Here is a 14,875-nt window from a genome sequence, read left to right as displayed (position 1 = left end):
GTCGACCAGCTGACGCCAAGACCACGTTGCGCAAGTACCGCAGCTGCACCGGGGTGGTAATCCCAGGGTCCGTCGCCGGACGAGGGCGTCGGGTAGCAGCGTGGTCCTGCAACATAAGGTGGCCACCTTCCGCACGATGACTGTGCGGGCTGTATGCAGTGGGAGAGACCATGCGCTGGGGGCGAATTACGATGACGTTGTGTCCGGCATCGACTCCAAGCCCGACCAGGTGTTCAAGGTGACCAGCATACTCATCTTCGTCATCTTCACTTTGATTGCGACTGGACAAAAAGCGGCGCCTTGGCGTCAGACCGCAGCGGTGTTGCAGAATATGGACAAACTGCACAATGTACTGCGTTGCTCCGTCGAAGGGAGTACCTGGTGCCGGTCTTTTGTGAGTCCGCGTTTCGGCCAGGGGGCCCAGGTTCTCGCCTTCAAGCAACTGCGCAGATAGGGCAGCGGAGAGACTGCAGGGCGACCAAGGCTTCCGCTGTTCGAGCTTGCGGGAGCGGCGGTTCTCCATAGGAGCAGGCGGCCCACCAGCAGCTTCCAGTAGACCAGAGACTGAGGCTGCAACCTTCGGCTCGTGCGTCGCGCCGAGCTCCAACCGCAAGGACTCCAATCCTGGGTCAAACGTCCCGAGGACATCCCCGGCCATCGGCGTCGGTGTAACAGCGAGGACAGACTTGGGGCCCCCACGTCGAGCCGCCGGAGAAGCAGCAAGGAGGCAGTTGAGGCCTAGCGGAGACGTATTTTCGCTGGACCACTCGAGCCGAACGCGATTCGAGAATGCGCGAGCGGTGCGCCGCGCGAGAGGAGCGAGCCTCTTTCATTCTTTTCTTCGTCGGACCCTCAGTGCAGCCCAGCGCCTTCTTTATCAGTAAGACTTTATTAATCATGCACTAATATTTTTTCGAATGCGGCGTTTGCTACTGAAAAAAATGTTTTCACCGACAAATCCTAATTTTTTCAGAGTTTCCGAGTTTGCTGAGCAAGTCTTTTTTTTTTTTCTCTCCGAGTTCCCCTCCATTAGTGCACTTCAACGTAAACTACAGTTTTTGAACCACATCCATGTAAAACTCAGTGTAGCTATCATGGAACTGTGGAAGAGTGAGATCACGCACTGTGGGAAAACTGATGGGAGCAGAAAGTCATGGCTTCCGGATCCAGACGAGACCCAGCCCGCACTCTGACGCACACAGGCTTTATAGACACGCGCGCACACGCACGGAAGCTGTAAAAGCAAAAGGTATAAAAGGTACACAAGAAGTTCCGTTAAAACAAAAAAAAAAGGTAAGGGGCAGAGGGAGGGGGCATAGGACTGAGTCTTCCAGTGCGGAGGGCAAAAGAAAAGGATGGGTAGAGCATTTTTGGAGAATATTTTGACGGCTCTATGCGACTTGACGTTGATTATAAAGCCACAAGCTACTCGGATACGAAGCAAGCCGTTGCTGTGAACGTTTCGGACAACACGCCGTTTTAATTTGTTGCAGAGCAGCGCATCTACTCTCTTTTCAACTGGGTGTGTTTGTTTCCTTAGTTATATTACAGCGACAGCAGTACGAGGGATTTATTTTTTCGGCGCTTTCGTGGTCGCGGCGTAACAAAGGTCAATGTATGGTGAAGTGAAAAAGTCCAGAGAACCGCACGAGATACGAACTTGCGACTCGTGCGCGAAATTATTTGTGCACTGTGTAGCATCAATTCATTTTCCGTTTGAATCGGGGCAGTGACAAGTGCAATCTTTCCAAGTAGTTGTTGTTGTTTGCCTATCAAAAGATGGCACATACCCACCCTAGGGGATCGCCCAAGAATCGGGTGACTATTCACCTGAACGCAGTTAATAAAAAGGAAAAGCGCGTGGGAGCGCAACACCGGTGAATTCTTCGTCATGAACAGCCGAGATTTAAATCCTTACAGAAGTTAACGAACTTTTTCTTCACTCTAACGGCACTTTTGTTGACAGGAACAAAGTTCTTATTGATTGCCGACTGCGCTTTCTCATTATACATTCCCTTCGGCAGAACAACAAACCCCATCTCTTTGCTTGTACAAGCATGAGGTTATTTTTCTTAAACAGGGAAACCCCGTCATTAAGGTGTCTTTCGGTGTTCTGCACAAATGGTTGCGCACGTAATTAAGTGCAGAGGATGCGTGGCTCGTTTGGCTGAGACTAGGATTCTAGGCAAGAGTGCCGACAAGACTGCGCGTGTTAGCCTCGAAGCCTACTATATCAAGAAATATGCAGACACTTGCATCAGCACTCCCTCGTTATCGCTTTTTGTAGCTGAAATAGACTTTTTGGAAGCAGCTAACGTTTGAGTGCTTTCTGGTATCCTTATTGATTGTCCGCTCTCTTCCTTTTTCACCTCTGTTGCTCGCCTTATGTAAGGCGTGCCTCCGCTCAATAAAATTCAGTTGTCAGTCAGCGCTCGTGTCGTGTCTTGTCCTTCTTGTGTGATTGCATGTTTTTGCGCTGCTCCGTTCCCTTGGTTAAAAAATGCACCAACTAGCCCAAAAAGAAGTTTTAGTGTCTGATAAGAATTGTGCTGTCATGTTCCTGCTAGAGCTCCACTACTCTCTCTGAATAAACTGGCGCAGGGGCACCTACCGACTTTGCATGCTGTCTCGTCAGCATGCGGGCATCCACTTAACAGGGCTCCTAAAATATATTTTCAGAGAAAAATTCTCACATCTTCTGAGACTGCCGGTCAATCACTGAGGCAACGGGAAAGTGGCATGGTACCGCGCGTAGGTATTTCCTATAATAGTTCGCAACGCCGCCGCAGCGTGGCGTCGATTTCGGGAAAATCGTCGCTAAACAACTGGGCGGGCTGTCACATAATTCCTTTAATCACTGTTTATTTGTCGCTATAATGAGGTTCCGGTGTCATAGCTGGAATAATAGCCAGGAATAGAAATGAGACACCGCCTAATGTTGAAACTCTGTGCAGTGTTGCGTTGTGCAATGTTACTACGTGTCTGTTTACAGGGATGATGATGATGATTACCTGTGCACGGCAGTCTAGCATCTCAGGCTGCAATGCTCGCTTATAACGAGAATTGGGCCCGAAAATCTGTTTTTGTTCCCTGCTGCTTTGCTCCCGCTTATGGGGATGCAGCCCGTATAGACGTGATCGCACTGCACTGACTTAGCAGCTGGCGGCTGTAGCTCACGCTGTTCAGCTAGTCCCCGTCGGCGCCATGGCACTGGAGGCTTTGCTTATGCGGTCTGCGGCGGAGCTGTCGCTCTGTAGGAATGCGTTTTTATGGGCCCGGCGAGGCGTGAAAGCGGCGGGGCATCGGAAATCCGAGCGCGCGCCTGTGGGAAATATAAGTACATACGGGTGGCATTCGCGCACCGCTGTCTTCGCTGTGCACGACACGACAGGGAAATTGCTGCGCAAAATGACGTCGGTGTTGATGTTTAGCCCCGGCTGAGCCACATAGCTGTCGTGTATACTGTAAGCACTGTTATACCTCCTCCGCACTGTATTGCGTCCGGCATGCATGTCTCAGTGCTACGCCGGATTTGCTTCCCGAGCTGCTGCCATTAACGGATTTTCCATGCGGAACATTGCTCATATAATTCGTGCTCGTCTCGAATGCAAGCTGTTGACTCCAGACTCTCTCCTTCTGCGCAGCCGTCGTCTCTCTCTACCTGTTCGCTGCCAAGAGGGACGAGAGGCCTGGGTTCAGTCCAGGTAGAGCTATACGTCCGAGAAGAGTAGAGTGCTCACTTGAAAACTTATCCAGTGACTCCACAGAGAAGTGTCTCGCGAACATTTTTACGCCGGCCGTCACGAGTGGTTGGGCGCGTTAATACGTCCGCGTGATCTAAATTAGCGTCATGGATTTCGTGCACGCATGCGCCCTTGGCGTCTCTTGACGGGTTATCGCGCAGGCCGTGAGGTTTGGGCATAGCCGGGCAATACGCGGCTATAGCTCCCGATAGCGCAGCTCTGCCTCCGCACTCTCTCTGCCTGTCACCATTTCACTGACGTAATCAGCACGCTGTTGCTGCCGTCGTAATGGACGCTATTGGTTTCCCCGCGCTGCAGCCTACGCGCCACGCGTCGTCCGGTGATGTACAGCGCCCTCAGGTATTGAGATTTCGTCTGCGGCCAAATGAAGGAGAGAGGGGGAGGCCGACGCAAAGACCACGGAGGGGGAAGGGGATGGTGGAGAGGCGTGTAATGGCGGTCATAGTTCCGGCACTGTGCACGGAAACGGCTCTGCACTGCTCCTCGTGCTGTTTGCCTCGCTTGCGGCGAATAATGGTGGTATAAATGTGCTCGACTTTGCTGTGTTTTATTGTGCCCGCGAATATAGTATGTTTTTGTGCGTTATACATCTCGTTGACCGCACGCTAATGGCCCGCTTCCCGACCGACGGAGCTGATAAGGCCATTGTCTCGCGTGGAATATTGAGCCCACACGAGCGACGCTAAGGACGTTCCACGCGCGCCACTTCGTGGCTGCGCATTATTATTCATGGATTTCGCCTTTTTAATTTTGTGCGTGCTCGTGAGCTAACACGCGGTCGAGAGTGCATACGCCTGCATGCGAGCGGCCGGGCGATCTTGCATACCACACGCGCGTCTTGTGTACACGTCGCTTTGTAAGCCGCCACGCTGTGGTGTAGTTGTGCTTGGCGTTGCATCTGGGCCGTCTTTCTGGCCGTTTCGAGTTTCGGGCTCGATTTCTAGCCGCGCATACCGGGGCGAGGAGGGCGGGCGAATGTGCCCACCTACCTGGAAAAGAGAACAATCGAAGACGTTAACATCCTTGAGAACGGTTGCCTATCGTGTGGCCCGTATTATGACACATGTGAGGGGGTAGGGATGAGTGTGCAACATAGACGGACGTAATCATTGTGTCACGATCTGTCACGATCTGATCGCTAAGAGCTCTCTGAATGCGCATTTTTGGTGCGTGTTTCTTCTACTGCAGTGGCTCAATTAACGCGGCCGGCTTTGAGCGCATCGCAAATCTCTTCCAAATTGGATACTGTCCGCATGTCGGCAGAATTTCAAATGTTTCTTCGGAAGATCACCTCAACTGCTTCAAAGGCGGTTTTTGGAACAACCGCAATAATAATAATAATAATAATAATAATAATAATAATAATAATAATAATAATAATAATAATAATAATAATAATAATAATAATAATAATAATAATAATAATAAATAATATTAATAATAATAATAATAATAATAATAATAATAATAATAATAATAATAATAATAATAATAATAATAATAATTTTATTTCCTCATTCCAATACAAATGCGGGCCTGCCAAAGCCTTAGAAGGCTTGAGTGGCAGCGCCCGGCAGCAGACGGCACAAAACTCATGCACCGAGCACACAAACAAAAAAAAAACAAAAAAGGGGGGGGGGGTGTGAAAACTAAAATGAATTCGAAAAGCGCGGACGACCACCTTTCGCTGGTGAACCGGGCAATATCTATAATGGGCTGCTGAAATGAGGGCCGACCCAAACATTCTATGTTTTAACCGTTTTTCTCTCTCTCTCTTTGTACGATAGCTATTTGTTCACTTGCTTCCATTATGACTTCTGGAGCAGTTTAGCGTGAGAGTTGAATGAAAACGATAAAGCAGCTGTTGTATCGCAGTTTTTGTATACGTCACGTGATTTCATACTCGTGACGTAACAACCATCGCCTGCCTACTGAACCTACAGAGGAAAAAATAAACAAATTATTTTAGTACTCACTATTTCCACGTAGTTGTCCATATGTTTACTAATTTCGTATACATCATTCCAAAGCAAAAACTCACTCCGAAAAATTTGGTGTCTGCACTGCTTTAATACATTCTCCCGCAAAACTCTAAACGAAGAAGAAACAGATGGAAGTCAAATACAATGCGTGGAGAGGCTAACAACAACAATGCGTGGACAATACTTGACTGCTGATATAGGATAGAGAAAGGAAATTGCTGATGGCCTAGCTCTGTTAGGCCAGGATATACACAGCGAAAGCGAGGCGACTTCTGGGTGGGAAGAGTTAATTTATGAAACCCGTGTATTCACTAGATGCGCCTTTATTCACGATTAACCTTGAGCCGTCGTGGCGGAGTGGTAGTGTCTCCACCTCAAACGCCAAATGCACTGGTTTGATCCCCAGCCTAGAGACAGTTTTTTTTTTTATTCAGTGAGTGTGCGGGGGTTTCAGTGGCTCCCGTAGATGCCGCCTCCGAACACGTCGGTTAGCGGATAAAACGGCGAGTAAAGGTAAGGGCGGCTCCGCGGCGAGGCGCGCGGTGTGACGTCATACCAGATGGCGCAGCGAGCGCGCGGCGTCCTCCCAGCTGCGGCGGGTGCTAGGCAACGGCTTAAGGTCTGTGTCTGTGCCTCCTCGGAGCACCGCCACAGCGAAATCGCAAGTTCGTGGCCAGTGTACCTTTCGCTACAAAACAAAAACCGCTTGTCACAGGAGTGTGGCCACTTATACATTTCACGATGGAAGTGTAATTACATGTGATTAACTAAATGCGCGATACTCATGTTCAGTCCTTATTCACCATTCCATTGAAAATTATTCCAGGTTTCACAACCGAATCGAGGGAAAGACTGGTGGAATGCGAGCGTGATGCGGAGTAGCCGCGCTCGTGATGCACTTCAAAGAATAGTGCGCGACATCCGTGAACAACGCAATAACATACGGAAGAAAATATTGCCGCCTGTATGCAGTCAACCCAACAAACGAAAGATCTCTTGAAAAATAATGTCGCAGTTGACGGAGCTTTTTGAAGACGTTGCAAGGGAGCTCTGTGGCACTATGAATGAGCTTCGAAAAGTTCAGTTGTAATAGCCATATGTGTCCAAACGTTGCGACGAAGAAATAATGCGCAAGAATTTACCTAAATGGACAATACAGCGTTTCAGCGAACCTTTGAAGGCGTTATGGGCACAGAGTAAGTTTCATGAGACATGAAATGGCCCATAATTTCACGCAGTCATTCCCACCGCGCCGAGCACACAGGGATTCCGAGGTGCTCTACAAATGTCTGTTATCCTAGTTGAAGTGAGCCGTCACACAGCTGCTGCGGGAAGTAGTGGTGAATGCCTTCAACTGTAGAAAGAATAAACACAGTAGAAAATATTTATAGCCGTTGCCTGACGATTTAGTCCTCGCCATAACTCAACACTCCACTTTCCAACGACGCCTCCATAGGCGAGTTTGCGACTTGGTTGCTTGTGGCCTTTCGACAGCATCATCCTGAGGGGTGTTCATCTAACAAGCACAATCAAGATGAAGCAAGCACTGCCGCTGGATTGCAACAAGGGCATGGTGCTGCTTTCGAAGGGCATCCTGCAGCCGCCGTACTTTGACCCCAACGTTGTGGTGTCGGTCAGTTCTGGCGGCCGGGACGCACCCACGGTGTTCAGAGTGGCGCACAAGTTCTTCCTCGTCTTGAACGCCACCGGGGGCATCCTGCAGCCACCTTACTTCGACCCCAACGTCGTGGTGACTGTCAACTCCGGCAGCCGGTACGCACCCACGCTGGTCAGAGGGGCGCATAAGTTCTTCCTGCAGGCACCGCACTTCGACCTCAACGTGACGCTGAAAATGAGCTTCGGCAACCGAGGCGAACTCGTACTGCTCGGAGTCGCCCACAAGTTCTTCTTTGTCTTTAATGCCAGCAACGCCGAGGGACGAAAGTGTACTCCGTGCGTTCCCAGCAGGGACTACATCTAGTTGCAAGCGTCGTGCAGCAGACTGGAAGTGTTCCACGACCAGGACCGCAAGTTCCTCGTCTTGTTCGACGCCAGCGAGGCCAGGTGACGAAATTAAACTCGGTGAATCAGTAATATGGTCTTTTTCTTGCGGGAGGTATCGTGGAGATGGTTCGACGAGGCACAACAGCAGGCCCACAAATGTTTTGTCCTGCTGGATGCCGGCGAGAAGACGTGACGCGAGCGCAATCGGTGTATTGATAACAGGGTCTACGGCTGGGAGGAGTCGAGCAGCAGACGCGACGAGGCCCAGCAGCAGGCCCGCAAGTTCTACCTCGTCTTGTTTGCAATCAAGCGCAGTGGGTGCATCAAATATATATATGTCGCTTGGAGTAGGATTTTGGCGCTATCTTGAGCGAGGTTATGCAGCAGGTAAGCGAGTTCTTCGACGGTTGCAAAACCTGCTGTTGCCAACGCACCAGGTGAACCATGGACACAAGTTGCAGCGTGGTCGGGGAGGAGGAACTTGCCTTGGTTCAGGCCTTGAGCATCAAGTATCAACACAGGCTCCATTCCAAAGGGGATGTCACGCCCGTCGTTGAGTCCGATATCTATGACTTGTTCATGCGAGCCAGCGCGCTTCTCCTTAACGTCAGAGTTGAGTGTCTCGCACTGATTAAGCTTGGCAAGAAGGTTGTTCTGCGCAAAATCGAGACTGCGTTGCAGAATGTTATGCATTGCATCGCAGACAGGACGAGCGCCTACTTCGATTGTATACCGAGGGCGGATTCTGCCCAGGACTAGCCATTCCTCCAGTAACCCCACAGAGAGCGCGAGGAGGCTCCACGGTGACGGTGCTAGTTGCCGCTCATGCCTGCAGGAGTTGGGCTGCTCCATCGGAACAGTAGGCATGTATAGCAACTTCCGGTAGACCGGGCACGCTTCACCGAGGGCCGCAATCTTGCGCCGCGCTGGTCTTTAACGAGAAGGGCTTTGCAGGCACGCCAAGTCTCAACGTTGTCCTCTCCTCAGCAGGACCTCGCAGCCATCTTCGGTTGTACAGCGTGTACTGCTTCTTCGGATGGCGCCGTCGAAAAGTAAAGCAGCAAAGTCTGTAACTTTGCGGGTGTGTAGCGATTCCGGGGGATTTCGCAGAGGTGACTAATAATAATAATAATAATTGGTTTTGGGGGGAAAGGAAAAAAAAAGGTGACGCGCTAAACGCAGTTCGAGGATGCGCGAGAGTTGTGCGAGCTTTATTCATCCTTTTCATTGTCGTGCGGTCTTTGCAGCAGGGCAGTTTGTTGATTGGAAAATTGGTTTTGGTGGAAATGAAATGTCGCAGTAGCTGTCTCACATTTCGGCAGACACCGGAACCGAATTTGTTAATTCTTTCCATGATTTTTGTCCTCAGATTTGTTCACTGTGTATCTTGCTCATTTGATTGCCTTCCTCGGACAAAAATTTCCCGCGATGCTGCACCTTGGGACAGAACCAGACTAAGCGAGAGCAGTCAGCGTCGATTAGAATACTGCAAGCAGCCGTCTGCCACAAAAGATTTCTTGAACATGGAGGGAGCTTGCTGTGCTAGGTTCATGAAGCAAGCGTTGCTTTAATAAAGTTTGCGCGTAGGGGAACACAGTTGCGTAAAATACATGCTCATTTATTTTTCAATTAGAAAATACGTGATTTAATTAGACGCAAGTTCTACGCATTTCCTTGTATTTCACAAGGTTGCCAAGTCCGGCGGGATAAGAAGTTCTGAGGCCTAACCGCCTCTCCACGCTACCCTGCTAGCTTGCACTCGATCGCCCGCAGCCCACCGAGCAGGCCAGCTCACCTACAGCTGCTTCTAGCCGACAGTTTCTGACCACCTTCAGCGCCTGTCAGCACAGCCAGCGCGCCCGACTACATGTGATTGGCCGGTAGAATTTTATGAAGGATGCTTGCAGGCTTCTGCTCCCGTGTGGCACGACTGCGCTACAGAAACCTCTTTCCTCGCCCCCCCCCCCACCCCCTCCCAACGATCGCTGCCTTATGCCTCCACTGCATCCACTTCGCCAGCCCAGCTCGCGCATTTTCAGAGAGGCCACAGCCTGTTGCCTCAATCGATATTGCAGATATATCGCGGCAACGGCTACTAATACCGTGTGATGTTCATGCGCACTCATTTTATTGATGAAATAAACGCGTTACCTGCTGGCCACTCAGGTGATTTCCGTGGCCAGAACAGCCAGCGCTGAAAATGGTGTCCCGTGCATGCGGATATTATAGGCCAAATCAGGCCGGTGCATGGCCCCAGCATGCGTGCGCATTGTGAAATTTGCATGCAGTTGTGGAAATAAACGCGTAATGCGTACATTCATGCTCCTTTTTCTTGACTTTGCCGTGATCCAGTAGCTCAGTTTATTCAGGAGCCATAAGCGATGCTACACACGGTAATAGCGCGAGCTGCCGCCACGTATATTTACTGTCACTTCTGGCTCGCAAATAAACAGAATTGAGAATTGGTTAGCAGATCAGGAGAAGCGTGAATGTATGCACAACGCGTTTATTTCAAGGACTGCTCACGAATATCATTGCGTAAACATGAGCTGGGCCCATACACCGGCAAATTTCACATGTGGTACCCGCATTCACGGGGTATCTATTAAGCTGTGTACCATTGAGTAGTGCTGAGCCTATTGAGCTGTGTTTCGCTGTTAGGCCACGGAAGATGCCTAAGTGGACAAGTAACGCGTTTATTTCAATATTTTTAATTGCAAACGAAGGTTCGCGGCAATAGCGTGTGCTGATGCTCACGCGAAAATCACGGCGTAGCAGCGCACAATTCTGGCCTCGGAAGCCGCGAGGGGGAGAAAAAAATGCTGGGGTGCAGAGGTGTGAGAAATAAGCGGCAGTGTTCCACGGAGGGTGGGTGGGAGGAAGGATGACGATGATGCTGAATTTTATGGCGCAAGGGCAGCTTTGGCCAAAAAGCGGTTATTTTTAACACACGATGTGGTAAGCAATCCGTTTTCGAAGAATTTCGCCCCGGAGATCCTGCGCACCAGGCCAGTGGAAAGCGTCTGCCCATCGTACAACCAGTGGGTACCCGACGGCACTGTGGCTCGGACCCCGCACTTCCCGCACCCGAGGCGAATGCGAGGGGTGGAAAGAGAGGTTGCAGAGGTGGTTTTTGAGGAGTCTAGCAGCGGTTACAGCCAAAGCTTAATTTAACGCGTAACCTGGTGGCAACATTAGTTGAGCCGGAGGACGGGTAATGTTAACGAAACACTTCCGAATTGCTCCCCCCCCCCCCCCCCCCCGCCTACATGCACCAGCGGGTGTGCCCATTCGCCTTCCCGCTGTATAAGCGTATTGATCCCTTGTGCATTTCCTTTTGTGCTTGATGTCATATTTCCGTCATGCTAATAGTCATGCTAATACACTCGTTTCCTGCGTGTAGATGCACTAGTCGTCTGACCGAGGCTCTCGACTGGACCTGTGCCGTATTATGCCAGCATAATGGCATCATGCTGTTACCAAATAAACTTGAATTAGATACGAACAAACCAGATCAAGTTTGCACTACATTCACAAAAGACGTCTAAATCTGGCACATGGGGGAATTTAGGAATGCCCTATCCTTCCCTGGCCGGCGAGGCGCGCCGTGGAGACCCAGGAAAGCGGACGCTTTCCTCCTTCCCCACGGGCGAGTAGCCAGAAGGCCAGCTCGAGAGCGCACCGCCGCCTCCTTCCTCAAATCGGTCGCCAGCGCGCACCGCCAGGCGCCGCCCTTGCGGTTGCTGATTGGCCTAAAGAGGCAAGGGGCAAGTGCGCCGAGATCACCTCGCCAAAAGAGAGATTACTGCCGCGTTTCCCCTTTTCCTCTATCGGCATCAAGAATCACGAACCAATGAACGGTCGGCAGGTACCGGCCGTGGCCGGGGGACACTACAGCGAGCCGTGACAGCGAGATGATGTCAGGTAATTATTCCTCCCTTCTTCCCTCTTTGTTGTCGCAATCTTGCCCCGTGAGCTGCACGACCAAGCCAGACGGCAAGGGTCGCAAATCCAGCAGCCAGCGATTTTGGGAGAACCCAATAAACGTTTGGTCCCGGGCAAAGCGTCCTGTTCCGTGTTGTGTTTATTTCGCATTTCCGCTGCGCCGCCGTGAGAACGGCCGCGCCTGGTGTGCGATACCTGGAGCTCGGAGTTCGCGGCCTAGACCTCAAAGGAGGCTCAACGGCCTAGTACGAACCCCCACAAATTAAAGAAATAAATAAAACACGATCTATAAAAAGAAAACCTAAAAGTATTCTATCAACCGCAGTCATCGTTTTATTCCGCCAGGCGTGCTCCCCGCACCATCAAGTATAATGTGGAACAGCATAAGCGGCACAGGAGCCTTTACGTAACAATTAGGCCATGCAGAAAATCCTGATTCCTAACTTGGCCGTAAGGGGCGACTCTGCGAGTAAGTTCCCTGCTTTATGACTTCTTCTTACGAATCAGAACTTCACCCATAATTGTATATCCCTTTCACTTACCCATATATCGGCTGCTTTTACCTTTCCCCAAGCTCCCCCACAGAGTAGCAGGATCACTCTGCCTCAGTCACTTCAAGTTTCCATGCACCGATTTATTCTCTCTATCTCAAGTCCTGGCAGCGACCAAGAAATGATCGTGTAATCAGCATCGTGCGAATTATGCGGGAGGTGCGGGATTTGATAACGAGTTTCGCCGGGTACCCACCAGTGATACAACGGGTACAAGCTTTCCCCAGGACTGCAGCTGCCCGCCTTCCCTTGGGTGAGGTGTTTGGGAAAATTCGTCTTTGACCCCAACCCCTAGTGCGGACAAAAAACACACTGTGCCATGACGCTCTTTGGCCAAAGCGCCCTTACGCAATTAAAATTCATCGTCATCATTATCAAGCTAATGCACGCTCTGTGGCTCCGCGTCTGCTCATCACGTGCCACGCTCCACTTCCGCCGTTCGCCATCTTCCAGGCTTCAGCGCGAGTGCTCTCTGGCCATCGCTGCATCTTTCAAAGCGAAGACGGCGAATTTCCGCCCCTGCGCCATGAATCAACTGCAGCCGTGGGGAGAGCAGCGGCTGGAGGCCGATGGCACGGGACTCGTAGGCCTAGGCATGACATACATGGGACGAGGCCGCGGCCGCAGCCGCCCCTCGGACGGGACCGTTGGCAGAATCGACCCGGAGTTCCTCGCCGTGACATTGGGCCAAAGCTGCTCTGAAGCCTACTTGCGTCTGGTTTTGCTGGGATATTGGCACCAGCCGCTGAGACTCGTCTAGACGGAATGTCCCGCCACTTACCTGGAGTCCTGCCTGCCGCTGGTTCCGATCGTCGCTACCCATCGTTAGCATCTGACACTTCGAGCATTGCTTGTGTGCAGTCGCAAGCTTCAGCACCAGGTCGGTGGCCGTTCATCAGCGTCGCTGCTTGAATTTCTGTTTGTTTTTTTTTCTTTCATTTGAACGTTTTTTTGTTCTATACCGCACTGAGCAAGACAGTTCAGCACTGAGAAAGACTTCGACCAGACTTCTGTGTAACGCATGTAAAAAGTGGTCTGTGTGTCTTCTTCGTATTCCGGCGACGGAGTGGACAAACTTGCTTGAGTGAAGTAGAATACCGAGTCAAGCCTATGCGATGATGTCTCACCGTCTGTGAACTTTGATTTCTGCTCTTCAGTGTGCACCTGTGTGTTTTATTCTGCTCTCTCGTGCAAATTAAACAGTTTTCACCAGGCACTGGTGTGCGGTTTTCGAGTATTTTGTATCTTTCCTTTATAAAAAAAAACTGTCCCCGACATTGCATACAAGAGCTTGGTGGTGGTAGTGGTTTTATTAAAAATAATAGTAAAAAGGAAGGAAAAGATTTTTGATAGCCCCGGCATCTGCCATCGATACTGAAGCACCTGAGCTGGGGCAGCGGAAATAAAGGATAACAGGCAGAATGGAGAAATGAAATGAAAGAGGTGAGCGGACAGGAAGAGAGGATAGGGGGAGAAGTAATATGTACAAACTATTTACACAATAAGCCCCACGACACCCGACCTCACTTTCTCTCGGGGTTCACTTTCCTTTCACTGGCAGGTGACAGCCGAAACTCTTCTAAGTGACCACTTTCTCATCCATATCACCACCTCTCTTTCCCACATCCCTCGCTGTCATCCGGTTATTCACACTGACTGGCATGCTTTTCGCACTAATCTCGCCTCCGACTCCTTTCAATCCTACGACGACTGGACGTCGCGCATCTCTGCAGCGCTCACGTCCAGTAGCCGTCGCGTTCGCTCTCGTTACCCAATCCAGGACCCAGATCCACACCTTATCCGTTTATGGCGTCGCCGTAAACGTCTTCAACGCTCCTTTCGCTCCCAACCACACAATGCCCAACTTTCCTCCCGGATCACTGCTCTGCGGGCAGAGATCGTCGCCCACTGCGCCTCCCTCGAGCACTCTCGTTGGAGTGCTCTTTGTGATGGCCTTGATTCTGCATTGCACTCGCGATCCGCATGGTCTCTCTTTAAATCCCTCCTTGGCAATAAGCCTGCCCTTGCTCCCACTCTAGCTAAAGCCCTCACTCAGGGGACTCCTTCCGAAGTTTTTGATCAACTCGCCTCTCTCTACCTCCCGCCCCCTCTGGCACCCTCCTACCCGGTGTACTCAGGTGGACCTAACCCCGATCTGGACCAATGCTTCACTCTCCGGGAGCTCGAATCTGCTCTGGCTGCTAATTCTACACGCTCGGCTCCCGGTGAGGATGCCATTACATACACCACACTTCGTAACCTTCCTGACTGCGCCAAAGAATTCCTCCTTCAAACCTACAATGAGGCCTGGGAGAGCGGCTGCTTGCCGAGCTCCTGGACATCCTCCCTTATTTCTATGATTCCAAAGCCGGGCAAACCTCCCTCTCTCTCTAACCTCCGCCCAATCTCTCTGACGTCGTGCGTTGGTAAGACCCTTGAGCGAATGGCTCTGACTCGCCTCTCTGATTTTATTGAAGCACGGGAGTTCTTCCCCCATTCTCTCATTGGTTTCCGACGCCGCGTCTGTGCACAGGACATGTTTCTGATTCTCCAGCAAACGTTCCTGTCCCCTACACCCACTGAAATTTACGCACTTGTGACTGTCGATGTTCGCAAGGCCTTTGACGGT

Source organism: Amblyomma americanum, unplaced genomic scaffold (assembly GCF_052857255.1).
Source record: "Amblyomma americanum isolate KBUSLIRL-KWMA unplaced genomic scaffold, ASM5285725v1 scaffold_69, whole genome shotgun sequence".
NCBI lineage: Eukaryota > Metazoa > Arthropoda > Arachnida > Ixodida > Ixodidae > Amblyomma > Amblyomma americanum.
This window is presented reverse-complemented; position numbering follows the sequence as displayed.